Consider the following 12340-nt stretch of genomic DNA (forward strand, 5'->3'; position numbering starts at 1 on the left):
TCAGGTATTAAAACATACAATTCTCCTAAGGGGGGGGAGAGAAGTGATATACATTAAATAAAAAATTAGTCAGTAAGTTGTTTAGTACATACCGATATACAATAAGTTTAGACAAAACTAAAAATAAAATAGACACTAAAATTCAATAGCATATCTGTGTTCAATAGAGTACATGTAAAGCAGTAGTGTACAACAGTAAATCCATTAGTCTCTATACCATCAGGAGGGACACCTGTCTGTTAATTTCCTCCATTTCATTCAATCCTTTCTGTACAGTATCCCAAGAATGTATTCACATACACTCTCTTTTATTCAAAATGATACGCAGGTCACCTCCTCTGGGATTGGGTCTCACTTTTTCAATGACCCACCATCTTAGGCTATTTGGTTCATGTTCAAGTATGGTAAAGTGATCCACTAAGGGTGCCCCTGGTGTTTTACAGCGTATTCTGCTCACATGTTGGAGAATGCGGTATTTGATTTGAATCGTTTGGCCCACATATAGAAAACCACAGGGGCATCTGATGACATAGATGACCCCTGTGGTATTGCAATTACTGTGGTTCTTGAGTGTATAGGTCTGATCGTTGTGACTGAAAGTAGTACACTTCAAAGTGAGAGGACAAGCCTTACATCCACCACATTTGGTGTGTCCTGATATAGGGGGAAGTCCCCACAAGGTAGTTTGGCTTGCTTGTTGTGTGGAGTGTAGGAGGGATTTAACCAAATGATCTCTGATATTTTTTCCTTTTCTAAAGGCATGTAAAGGAGGGGGCATTCCCCCTAATTCCTCTTTGACCAAGTGCCAGTGACGGTTTATCATTTTCTTTATCGTACTGCTCCTAGTGTTAAATGTTGTCACACACACTAAACGTTATGCAGTTTTTTCTTTAGGTTGTTCATTTAATATATGTTCACGATAGATATGCCACACACGTTTCCGTGCCTTTTTTAGGAGACGTAATGGATAACCCTGTTCTGCCAACCTGCCAATCAAATGAATAAATTGCCTTTGATTATATGTTTTGCTGTTGCGTCTTGTGATATTGATGCATTTATTGATTTAGAGTTGATTGTTATACTCTTGAAAGTTTAATTAGTAAGCACTGACTAATTGTGATATTGAGAAGTAATAGTCTATGGACCATTGTTTTGTAATACTGTTTGATACCCAGGTCCTAGACCTTTTTGGGTAACCCATTTTTGATTAATGGCAACCCCATTAAGGACACTTAAATGCTGATGGGACACAGACTTGAAAAGACAAAGTACAAATAGTGAATGGGCAACAATTTAGAAGGACCCACCTACATCCCGAGGGACACCAGGTCCCAGCTTATGCAATACTATATAACTAAGAAAGCTTATATGACGTTAGCTAAAATAAATACATTCTTTCGCTGAGAAGGTGCCCAATGCCCTAGGTGCGGACTGGTACGTGGCGACCTCGTACACATGTTATGTGCCTGCACTACTCTGGCCACATACTGTGAGACTATCACTACACACTTGACGCAATGTACGGACCGCACACTAGAGTAGACCTGGGAGGTGTGCCTTTTAGGAATATACCAGAGATCTAAGAAACACAGGATGACAACCTGCTTTAGGAATGTGGGACTTATCATGGAAAGCACCTCATCACTAAGCGCTGGAAGTCCCCTGACCCCATAACAGTGAATGCAGGGTTTCATTCCATTGTATTCTGGGCACAGGCAAAAAGGGTAGCACTTAGACGTGAAGACACCGCTGGCATTCATAGGATGCCAATGGCAACAGCATGGGATATGATACTCACAGACATTTGAGTTGCCTGGCAGACGCATCTGGATGCATAGGGAAACCCCCCAAGAGGCAAACACGGCACAAGAACAAATGAATAACACACAATAGCTGGCGTCCACACATGGCGCTACATTAAAGGAAAGATATGGGCGTGGAGCAAGGAGAGACCCATGTGGGTAAAAATCCTAGGACATCAGCAAAGTAAATGACCAATTATTCCAGAACCAGTAGTGTGAAGAAGGAACGAAAATGGACTGTATGTCACAAGCTATATGATGGGGTAAAAGTATAGTTCATTAAAAACAGACACAAACTTGAGTTTTTTATGATTACATTTCTAGTACTTTTTATGCCATTAACCTATGTGATTGTATTGTTTTCTGTAAAGTGTATGATTTGTAGGATATAAACTGATTTACAACACTTGTGTCTGTTTTTACTGAACTATACTTTTACCCCATCATATAGCTTGTTTTTCTATATGATTTTTATTTATACTTATTAAATATATATTTACATACAGTCCATTTTCGTTCCTTCTTCATACTACTGGTTCTGGAATAATTGGTCATTTACTTTGCTGATGTCCTAGGATTTTTACCCACATAGGTGTTTACCCTGCCCTAGGAGTCTGTATTGATACCCAGGGGGTCCTTGTTTTTCTCGCAAGGAGAGACCCAGACAGTTATCCAAGTCAAAACTTGTTGGAGTACACAACAAAATAAGGCGACATACAACTTCACTGAGAAAAGCAGGAATATAAACAAAAAAATAGAAGGAAAGGTAGTATAAACAAACAGCACGCAGGGACAGAGCAGTGACGGCTGGTTATAACGGGCGAAAGGGGTGTTGCCCTACTAGCATCCGAGAGAATGTACACCACAAAGCAGCTTTCATTTAAATAAAGTGCTGTGCTCTCTGCATCGTGCTAAATGCAACTTGCAAGACAGAGTCTGATGTTCTTTAAGGAAAGAACTGAGGAGCGTCGGAGCGAGACAAAGCCTTGTGCGCAGGTGCTGGCCGGGGCAAGGGCTACCGCTCGCCCTTGAGGCAGACTCGAGGAGAGTGATGTCAGTATGATAGGCTGTGCCCCGTCCTACCACCCACCACAGCTGCGTCTAAGACAGTGCGCGTGCCTCCGAGCCACAGGCATGCAAACAAGTCTTGCGCAAGATCGAGTCCCTCACCTCTCAAGCGCCTTATCAGGCTGTGCAAGGGTGGGCCTGCAGTCCCCCCGAATCTGCACCTCAGAATCACGAATCCTTCATGGCAACCTGGGAACCAGTCGTCCCTTGCACTATCGGTACCCGGTGCCCTACAGCTGGAGCTCCAATTGTTAAGTTCAATAGAGGAAATTCAGAAAGTATTTTTGGGAAAATCAATGTGCTAAAACGATTTGATTATATCCAGACACAAGTAAACTAAAATCAATGTGCAAAACAGTTCGTTTAAATCTCCAAATTAAAACTTTCTAAGCTTGGTTAAATAAATAGATTAGTCTTAATATTGCACTATTTTCTCCAAACACTTAAACAGTATATAACAACCAGTACCCGTCAGAGCCCGGGGGCGGCTGGGCTACCCCTATTTGACTGACCCTTAGATCAAGATACCAAACTCCCCTGTCCCTGCACGATTGTTGTACCTGTCCCTGTGCTGCTTTGTGACCCTGCACCTGCTCTGCCTGCTACCCCTGTCCCTGCATGGCTTGCTGCCCATGTCCCTGTGCTGCCTGCTGTCCCAACCCCTGTGCTGCCTGCTGCACCTGCCCCAGTGCTGTCTGCTGTCCCTACCCCTTTGCTGCCTGCTATCCCTACCCTTGCATTTCCTACTGCCCTGCCCCTGTGCTGCCTGCCGTCCCATGCGGCCTGTTTTGCCTGCACTGCCTGCAGCCCCTACCCCTGGACTGCCTGCTGCCTCTGTCCCTGCATGGCCTGCTGTACCTGCACTGCCTTCTGTCCCTGTCCTACCTGATGCCCGCACTACCTGCTGCCCTGCGCTGCCTGCTGTCCCTACCTCTGTTCTGCCTGCTGTCCCTACCACTCCACTGCTATTGTCCCTTTCCCTGCATCACCTGCTGTCCCTGCCCGAGCAATGCCTCATGCCCCGGTCCCTGCACTGACTGCCCTCCTGTGCTTCCTGATGTCCCTGTCCCCACCCTGCCCGGTCCAGGTCCCTGCCTGGCACCCAGGAACACTAGAGCCACCTTCCAGGTCCACTAATATAGGCTTCCCCATGACCACGCAGCAGATATGTGCAGAGGGGATGCTGCCAAGGTACTTCCGGTAAGTCAATATCCAGTCCCAGGACCCCTACACTTCCCGCCACCCAATGGTACACTGCCAAGTAGGCATGGGCGGAAAATCCGTTCCGCTCGCGGATTTTGCGGATTTTCGGGAAATCCGCAATCCGCGAGATTCGCGAATCTCCCGCAAAATCCGCAAATCCGCGAGCAGCGGATTTTGCTCGCACTGCTCGCACTGTTCGCGTGAGTTCGCGTGAGTTCGCGCCCCGCGAATAAGTGCAAAATTGCAGAAATACGATCTTAGCAAAACTGAAAGTAACTACTTACCAGGTTCAAAAGTTCAGGCTCATCATTAGTAGCCATTTCCTGTAGTGCTTCCTGAGGGGCCCCTCCAGAGTTCAGTTGCCAGTTGCAACTATTATGTGACCCTGCTCTGAACCTCAGAATAGTTACACATATGCCACAAAGGTCCTGAATTACAGCTAAGGGAGACAAGCAGGAGCCAGGCTGGAAGTTAAAATCCATTAATCAGCCCCTAATTCATTATTGTCAGTTGGGGCAGGGCAGGTGTTGTAACTAATTTTGCAACAATGAAAGCACTTAGCAAGTGCAAAAGATCACTAATCAGGGCGCACTAAGGAAGCAGGTGCCAGCTAAAAAAATATTCTGTGACACATTAATCAGCCCCAAATTAATTCAGGTCACTTGAGGCAGGGACGGTGTGCTTTGCTTTGCCGAAAATAATGTACACTGGACAACCAGAGGGTGTGGTGATGAAACAGAGGGTGGCATGGGTGGGCCAGAGGGTGGCATGAGTAGTCAGAGAGTGGCAGTGGTGACAGAGAGTGGCAGTGATGAAGAAGAGTGTCCCAAACAGGCTGGACACGTAGAAACAACAAGTTCGCGAAACTTGCGACCCGACAGGTAAGTTCGCAATTTGCGACATTGTACAAAACCCTCGCGAACTGGCAGAAACCCGCGCAAACACAAAAAAAAAAATCCGCAAATTCGCGAGAATTCGCGGATTTTGCGGATTGCGAATCCGCAAATCCGCAAAATTCGTGAACGCGAGATCCGCAAAATTCGCTCATGCTTACTGCCAAGGAACTTCTGGACCGAGGACACTGAAAAGCAGCGTCTCCTACTCCCCCCAATCTCCCAAGGGACCCTTTGTCTGCCAACACTGCCACTTCTCTTGCAACACAACCTATGAAAGATCCTGCACCACTCCTGCCCACAAGACGAAGAACACATCACACTTGCTCCATTGTATCCTGCACAAAGCCCACTCACTCTTGGAACATGCCACGGAAATCTGAGACACCATCACCACCCTCTCCATAGACATCGCCTTCATCTCCAAAATGCGGCACAAACCCTCCTTGATTCCTGACATCACCACTGCCACTCCTGGAGGCTACAAGATAATACATTGTGACTGCACAAACAAACAAGGCTGAATCATTGCCATCATCTTCAGGGAAACCATAAGATGCACCATTACAAATGACAACCCCACACCTATCTCAGAACACCTCAACTTCCTTCTACAAATTGACCCAAAGACCACGATAAGAGGCACCCTTGCCTACAGACCCCTGGGACCTTATGCCATATTCTGCACTTATACCCCCAACCACAATGTATTGTATTGTATCGCATACTTTTATAGCGCAGACTGTCACCCAGACGGTATCCTGGCGCTTAGACTCTACCTGACAAATACACAAACGCAAAGTTACCCTGCCCTGGGGAAAAGATGAGTCTTCAAACCCTTTTTAAAGGGTGCAAGTTCCCCCAAACTCCTTAGAGAGAGAGGAAGGGAATTCCAAAGCTTGGCGGCTGTGAAACCAAAGGAACGGCCACCCATCCGTAACCTCTGGATTCTAGGGACTACCACCAGACATGCCGAAGAAGAACATAGAGGTCTAGCTGTGGAATACCATGAAAAAAGCTTTTGCAGCAAAACCGGCCCCTGCCCATGAAGGGCCTTGAAGACTAGGCGGTATGCTTTAAAACAGATGCGCTTCTGGACAATGCCCTCCAGCAATCGACTCTCACCCCTAAGTCTTACTTAGTGACCTCAGCTTCCACATTGATGACCACTCCAACGCCAACTCCATCACCCTCCTGGAGAACCTGAACAACATCTGCCTCATCCAACTGGTCATTGAACCCACACAGAAAGGTGGACACACACTCAACTCTATTTTCACCTCCTGCAACAGAATCGGACTGACCACACCATTGTACACTTCATCATCACCAACACCCAGCACATCATCACCAGGCGTCAGATCTCCTCCCACCACAGCTAGAGCAAAGTGAATGAAACTCATGGTCACATGCTCTCACCGCCTCCCAACCTGAGGCCTCAACAGGCCTCAACAAGGCCATCCAGAACTTTGCCACCTGGATCACTGTCAACGCCAACAGAGTCACTGCCCTGAAATGTACAAAGCCCAACAAGAGCCTCAAACGTACCAGATGGTCGTCCCAGAACTATGGACCAGAAAGCGCCACTGCCATTAATAGGAGAAACAATGGCGCACCACCAAGAACCCTGCCGACAGAGCATCTCACAAAGAAATCCTCAGCAGCTTTCTTAGGCACATTAGTAGAAACACAAAAAGCAGACATCACCACCCACTTTGACTCTGCAGCAAACCACACAACAGAACTCTTCCAAATAGTGCAAGGATTCTCCAACCCGACAGCCATAGAGAACACCATCCACCACTCCGAAGAAATCTGCAACATCCTCTCAGACTACTTCCACAACAAGATCACCAACATCTACAACAATTTCAATATCCAACCTGGCACCCTCAACTCCGAGGACCTCAACCAACCAGCGAACACCAGCAAAACCATCACTACATCTTTTTGGCGTTTGCAACAATATCACCAAATCGTCAGCGTAGGATAGATGTAATATTCTTCTACCTCCCAAATTAGGTGGAATGCCAAGATTCAAATCCAGTGACTCAGTTAAATCAGCAAAATACAAGGAAAATTATAAGGGTGCCAGCATACACCCTTGTTTGAGGCCATTTCCACTGCAAAATATATATGTCAAGACATTTTCTGTGAATAACTTTACCTGAAGCCATGTGTCGGTATGTAGTGTGACAAGGAAATGTAATAAACAAGTGTTGATTTACCACTTCTTGAGCTTTGTCCATAGCATTTGCTGGTTCACTTTGTCAAATACAGTGGAATATTCTACAAAGCAGGCATACAATCTTGTTTTGTTTTTTAATGATTTTGATGCAAGAAGGGTCAGGACCATAATTGTTCTGCGGCAAAGCTATTCTGTTTATTTAATAAGTGTTTGGTGAATAGCTTCCCTTCAAAGTCTAGGAGGGCTATTATTCTGTAGCTAGCTAGATCTTGTTTGGGGCTCTGTTTATAGATAGGATGAACCACAGCGCCTTTCCATGAAGACAGAATTTGCCCAGTCATGGTAACACAGGAGAATTGCTGTTCCGGAAATGTACTCCAGAAGGGGAGATCTAACTTGACCAGGTCTATAGGTATACCATTTGGATCAGAAGCTTTGGAAGGGCAAAACAATGGCAGGATATGATGCAAAGTCTTGTGAAACTTGAATGAGCCTTTAATAGCTGATAAGCAACAGAACTCATTTATTAAAAGTATTAATGCAGAACACATTAAGCACCAACAAATAGCTCACTACAAGTAAAATAGGTATACAACCTTTAGCACGCATTTTTTACAACGCACTACCATTACAACGTAGGCATTACCACGCATACCATTACAACGCATTGCGCTGGGGGGCGCTCTAGGATAGGGAATAAGTTTAATTTTCTATCCAACACCTTCCTTAGTGTCCACGGGGACTGGAGTTGGAATAGAAAATTATACTTACCACTATCCAGCACCTCTAAGCGCTATGCGTTGTAACGGTATTCGTTGTAAATACCGCGTTGTAAAGGTATGCGTGGTAAAAGTATGCGTTGTACCGTCATACATCCAGTAAAATAAGACTCTGGCATTTGGAAGCCGTATAACTCTTATAACAGTGACCTACTTGAAGAAACAATCTTCATTCTGTAAGAAAGTAAGTTTAATAATGCTCGAAAACTAAAAACCATAACCACAAAATGTTGTTCCAAAATCTAAAATAACAATAAACTGTAAATTAATGGGTTATTAGTTGCAAGAGTGGATTTTACAGTATTATTCCCTCTGCTTCTTCCCTGACCTTAGAATTTGAGTTACTCCACTGCTAGGGAAAAGTGAGCTAAAGATTTAGGGCCTGATTTAGATTTCAGTGGACAGGTTACTCTGTCACAACGGTGATGGATATCCCGCTGCCCAAACATAAATCCCATCATATTCTATGGGATTTAGATTTAGATTTTGGCGGATGGGATATTCATCACCATTTTGATGGAGTAACCTGTCCTATGAAATAAAAATTTGGCCCTTGATTTCAAATTCCATTTGAACACACAGATTTGGGAAAAAAAATACTCTAGAGAAAATCCTGCTGCTTTTGAAAACATTGCTCAGCACTACTACAGCCAAAACCTCTGTTACTCTTGATTTGGGTGATTTAATAACCCTATTTTTGGAGCTTGTATCTGCTGAAATTAATAAATGCATTTTCCCTTTACAGCTGAGTCATCTGTTCATCTTGATTTGAGTGTAGTGGAAGTCTTAGTCTGTCTCTTCTGCTATAGATAAATGTATCTCTTCTCTAGCACCTCCCAAGTAGATGCCTTTTTTGCCAAGCAGAGATAACAGAGGAATTTTACATTTCATACCAGAAGCCATGCAAGGCCATCTTGCATGTCCCTGTGGTGCTTGGTTAATCTAGAGTAATCAGGACCTTCCTGCACAAAAACAATACTGCCTGCAGTGTAGGTACCCGTGTACCATGACACAATAATGCGTACATTGGCGATAGGCAGCCAAAGGTGAGCCAGCACAAGGAGATGACAGCAATGCACCATATAATGTCAAATATGGCGCATTCTTGCCCTCTCCCTTTTTACGCAGTGCAGCAAGGTGTCTTGCTGCATTGTGTGAACTATTGATAAATCTGCCCCCAGCTTCTGAAGACTATTATTGCAATGCTTAATTATTGGGGTTGTCTTGCAAGCTCCATACTTAACATCGAGAGAATTTCTGTTAATTTGTCTATTCTGTCGGAAAGGAGCTGTAAACTGGGGAACCAAGTTCAGGTCCTGCTGTTTGCTCAACATTGTGAGATTCTGGCAGAATCAGATAATCTCCGCATGCCTCAAATTATCAATCTGGCCTTGTGTAACGTAATCTGGACCTCATTTACAATGCTACATTGCCTTTGTGTCGCGTTTGCAATATAGATTAAAAAGAAACCTAAAAAGAAACAATTCTATCTCGTTCCACAGAAAGATTGTCTGTTTCTGGGGTGGTTGCCCCTAGTGTTTCCATTGTTGATGGGTGCAGTCCTGCTAATTAGGCATCTAGAGGAGTACCTATTAAGCACTACAGACTTATATTTATGTTAATTAGTACTTCAGTGACATTGACTCCAAACACATCAACCATGATTGCAAAACTGGAAGTGTTATTAATCTTTCTCGCGCTTTATTACTCTGTTCCGGCGGAAACTACTTTGAGACCGTTGTCTTTCATATCCATTGCCTAGAATGGCAGGAGAAAATTGGGTTCCTATACAGACAATTTGCCAGACACAGAAGAATGCGTATAAGGACTATATATCCAAATCTATAATCTTTCTATAACGGGGACACGAGGAAAACATCCTCTTCATTTTATTAACAACAAAGTGAAGAAACTACACCCACAAAAGCTCAGGCATTCGGTCATCTGAGCCAATCAGGAAGTGCCTCTTCCTAGCACAACTCATGGAGGTCACAGGAAGGTGGTACACTGCATTGCTTCAGCCCAGAAAATCAATGATGTTCTACATAAACAAAGGAACGTAAATGACTGATTGAAAGTAATTAAGTTTTTAAGTGCCTATTAATTAGAAATATAAATACATAATGACAGCAAATTAACTTAGAAATATTAAATACGTGGATTACAAGTGCCATTGCATTTCTCTAATGTTAAATGTTTTCTATGAATACAACGATCGCGGTATAAATACGTGTTTGAATAAACGTGAACTACAATAGGCAGGAACATGCAGACCAGCATCTAGAGATAGAGTGGATCTTAAGACAGACTCTTGGGCAGAAAGATGGTTATGTCCAGACCGATCTATTAGAAAGTTCATAATCTAGTTTAGGAACAGTTTTAAAAAACATCTTTTGTGTTGAATAGTGTTCTAGAAGGATTACAAAAAGCAGGAATCTCATTTAATGTATCTATTTCCATACTCAATATGAAACACAGCATTATGCATAATGCAATGCAAAGAATAGGTCCCAGAGCCAAACACAGAAATGAATAAATGCCTGTGTATAGCCGAAAGATGTTCAGAGCCTGAAACATCAATTCATAAAATTCATCATATATTGATGCATTACTCTTGAAATTGCTGACCAAGGTCACTGTGAAAGCAAAACTGCATAATGTTTAAATTCATATTGCAGCAGTTACTGTGGGGAGAAGTAGAATTTGTACTGCTGTCATTTTATGCAAGTTTTCATTTTGCGTGCAATACTGTTTACTTCGTGTAGCATTTTTAGTGTGCTGTAAAATGTTTAATTAACCAAAAGCTGTTCCAGGGTTGCACAGTAAAAGAAAGGTAACATGACACATAATAAAACAACCTCAAGCACAAATCTGCACTATATTCCTCATGGGGGCAGTATGCTTTGGCAGTAATAATCATAGTTCTACAGTCAGAGAATAACATTTATTTTCACGGATGCTATACAGATATAGTTTGGAAAAAATACTTTGTTTGACTATATTAAAAATATGTTATTTTTAGTCTCTCCCAGATTGTAATACACGTTGTACTCTAGATCTATTACTGAAATAGGTGGGTGTGAAAAACAGCACCTTCAAGGAAGAACCAACATTGAATTAGTGATAACCAAGTCAAACAATTCATGTCTATACACAAAGAGGAGTTTAAACAGGGATCGTTATTCTGAGTTTTGCACTAGATCTCTCTCTCTCTCTCTCTCTCTCTCTCTCTCTCTCTCTCTCTCTCTCTCACACACACAATTCCCCCTTAGAAGTTGTGTGTATTTGCTGTGAAATTACTACAATAGCCCCAACACCATGTAGTTTAGCTGTTGCCGTCTTGTTTACCAAAGAACAAATGATAAAGCTGTGCACCTGCAATATTGATAGAACCAGATGGCCTTTTTGTAAGTTTACAATTTTTTGCATTCACAAAGGAACTTCAGGAGGAGTATCTTTATGAATGTGAGGACCCCACACTCATGACAGAGACTCATATGTAGAAAGATAGGCAGTCTTAAAGATATTACTCATAACATTATATAATAGCTTTCTTAATTGCAAAAAATAGTGTACGTTTAGCTTAGTGAATCAGTTCTATCACATGTATTGTGTTTTGATATGTGTAGGAAGAAAAGCTATAAATTGTCCATGTAGGTGAAAGGTGAGCATTAAATGTTCATTATAAATAAGGTGTAACCTAGTCGTTTTGCATTGTGACATCAAATATTGATTATTTTTGCTGAATAAACCTGACCAGACTTCAAGTAGGCACTTGCAGAGGTCTTTTGTACCAAACCTCATATCGATTTTTCCAAAGATGAAACCTGGTACATTTTTATATGGGGAATACATGTGGAACAATTTGTGCAGTAAACGTCAATTATGAATTTAATTCTCATTTTATTTCCCTGCACGAACTCTGTTGAAGAACAAGTGGAGAATGAAACAGAATAGCAGTATTTTGCATAGGTTTTTGTTTGTTCACTAAAGTGATTGTTCTGGTCTCTTATGAACCAGAAAAAATTGGGACAACCTTCAAATATTTAAATCTGGCTAAGTGTGAAAGGGCTTATCATCACCTCAAGAGAACAAAATGAGCGCCCATCACTCAAGCCCCAAACAATAATCATCTCAAGAAATTTCCAATATTACAGTTCAACACATGCCCCCCAATGTCTGCCACCAAATGAATCATAAATCAACTTAAATCGTCACTCACGCAATCAGTCACTCACTATTGCAATAGTTGAAGTGACCTCATCCACTCCAAGCACATGTAGTACACTTAGGTATTCAATAATCTTTGATGTAGGTAACACATAGGAATTTGCTATTGGTATGCAGACTTGTAGGTAATACATAATTGTATGAGACATCCCTTCTAGTGCTAAGTGGTGCAAAAAG

The sequence above is a fragment of the Lissotriton vulgaris genome, chromosome 3_1 (genome assembly GCF_964263255.1).
Source record: "Lissotriton vulgaris chromosome 3_1, aLisVul1.2, whole genome shotgun sequence".
Classification (NCBI taxonomy): domain Eukaryota; kingdom Metazoa; phylum Chordata; class Amphibia; order Caudata; family Salamandridae; genus Lissotriton; species Lissotriton vulgaris.